Source organism: Bremia lactucae (assembly GCF_004359215.1).
Source record: "Bremia lactucae strain SF5 chromosome Unknown BlacSF5_NotPlaced_19_SHOA01000004.1_2068294bp, whole genome shotgun sequence".
NCBI lineage: Eukaryota > Oomycota > Peronosporomycetes > Peronosporales > Peronosporaceae > Bremia > Bremia lactucae.
This window is the reverse complement of record NW_027152031.1, coordinates 1797766-1800444: the sequence shown is the minus strand read 5'-3', so window position 1 is coordinate 1800444 and position 2679 is coordinate 1797766.

The window sequence follows — 2679 nt, the reverse complement described above, 5'->3', positions numbered from 1 at the left end:
GCTCTCCACTCGGCCGCATCAGCCGAGGCCCATTCGGATGGACCCGCTCAAATTCGATGGAACTGCAGCGCACACGATTGTCTACTGGCTATTAGCCGTAGAGCAATACGGTGTGGCGCAGCTCATCGATGACGACATCTGGATGGTGTCGTTCGCCATATCGCATCTGCGCGGTAAGGCCTCAGAGTGGGCTTACTCGTCGCTTATGGCAGACGGAAAGTCTTTCAATACATGAGCAATCTTAAAGGAAAAGATTCGCGCCATGTACCAGCCGCGAACAACGATGTCTTGCTTCAGGCGCACTTCTCTGGAGTGCGACGAGACAAAGCGATCTTTGCAAGAGTATTTACAGGAGATGCGCACGCTGTCGGCAACCATTACGGTAGGTCCGATTCTGTAGCACATTAAGCTGCACACGTTAACGGACGGACTAAGGTACGGCCTATCGCGACAGACCTTTTCAGAAAGGTGCCGCCGACGATGGAATAGGCAATCCAAATTGCCTGTCGGCGACAACTTGGTGTAAGCCGTCGGCCGAGAAGTCAGATGCCACTCCTTTGGAGTTGGGCAATGCTGACGTTGTCTGTTTTAGAATGCGACAAGCGCGGCGATATGATGGCTCGCTGCTATGCCAGGGTCCCTACTGGGGGCAAAGCCGTTCAGCAAGAGGACTCCTTACCCAAAGAGCGATGGCAGGAACCAGCGTGCGAGACGCATAAATTCTGCATCAACCACTGAGAGGTCAGGAAATGCAGGAACGTAGTAGGGGCGAGATGCCCTACTGACGCGGACTCTGATGCTACCCCTAATTTCAGAGTTGTGGAACAAATGGGTAGCATAGTCCCTGAGGTCTCGAAATTTCGGACCTCAACCCTGCTGGTCTATAGCGCTTAAGTAAGAGGCTATGACCAGGTGATGACTCTCATAGTGTATTCAGGTGCATCACAGAAATTTGTAAAACTCGCGGCTCTAAGTAAGAGACCGGCGATGTTTGAGTTGCTTTGCCAGGATGGCAAGCGGGAAGAGGCTACCGTTCGTTTAGCAAACGGCGCGCTCGTTAAGTCTGAGGGAGTTTAGGTAGAACTCGCCTTCAGCTTTAGTGCCTTCTCTTGTAAAGAGAAGTTCATAGTGCTAGGTATGTAGAGTCCGTATGACCTCATCCTAGGCATGCCATGGTTGGCAAAGTACCAACCATGGATAGACTGGCGTACACGCACAGTTGCGAACTCTACGCAGGACACCGGAAAGGATGTGCTCCTGCGAGAGGCGTATGCAACTGATGTCGTGTCGAACACAGTTGAGGGTGCGTTGACGGGATGTCAATCGTCACCAATTCCTACCCAGATCGTGGATACTGGGGTAGTGAAAAGGACGATGACAAGTAGTCATGCGTCCGAATGTCCTGGACAGAGCCAAAAACCTGTGGCAGTAGACGGCGAGCTGACAGGAAGTCAAGCGTCACATAAACCGGCACAGTGCCTAGAGCCTGGTGCGGTTGGAAGGGGTACGTTAGCCAGGAGAGCAACGGCACTCGCTTACCAGTCAAAGGTCGTGGTGACTCGAAGAACGAGTACCCGACAGATTAGGACGATCAAAGGAACGTCTAGACGAGTGACCTTTGGATCAGTTCCTAATAAAGAGGACGGGCCTTCAAACGAGGTGTTCGAGGCCGTCAGAGACAAAATTGCGGAGGCATCCTTAGTTGAGGTATTCCGGCAAGTCTTTAAATCGGTCGAGGAGATAGTAAAACTCCCGGAGATGTCGTGGGATCTATTCCTGTCCGAGCTTAAGTAAAAAAAGATTCAAGAAGTAGTCACAACAGTTCCAGAAGGGAACTTGGTGGACTGTTGCTCGTCGGCAAAAATGGACGAGAGCATTTTTAAAAACGGACAAATGGAAACCGTTCGCTGCTCATGGTTGGTGTGCCTTGAGAGACAGTCCGTTCTTTGAAGTTCTGTGGAAACATCGCGATGTGTTCCTAAAAGAAGTGCCGAGCCGCCTACCAGCAGATAGGAGCATCCGGCACGAAATTGATTTGGAACCTGGCACCAAGTATTGTGAGACCAGGCAATGACGTTGCCGAAAGAACAAGTCGATTATATCGATGAGCTCTTCGACAAACGAGCCAAGGCGGGACATGTGCGTGAGAGCAAATCGCCTCACTGCAGCCCGACTTCTTGTGTGCGTAAAGCCACAGGTGGATGGCGCCTGGTTCATGCTTACAATAAGCTAAACACGGCGACAAAAGGCGGGCACGTCGTAATGCGGCCACGCTCTACTTAGGCACACACCCTAGCACAGCGAGGAAGCGGTTAAAACCTGCTTCTCTTGCGTGCAGTGAGGCAGTTGTGGTGGGCGCGTTAGCGACCTCACCCAACACATAAGAACTCTGGTTAAGTGTCGTCACGGGAGCGGTAATCCGTCTCCTCGTGCGCACTTACCAAGTAGGAAGTAGTTTTCAGACTGATTTATATTTAATAGAATTAAATATAAATACCTATTTTTACCAATTAAAATGTTTTCTCTATAGATAACATTTGATATGTATTGCGCGTATCTTTCTAGATACCTCGCGTAACGGATGACGCTAGCCGTCATCACGGATGACGCTGGGCGTCATCCCTCCTAATGTGAATGCACCCATGTGCATCACATACACAAGGGTTGGTCACAACTGTG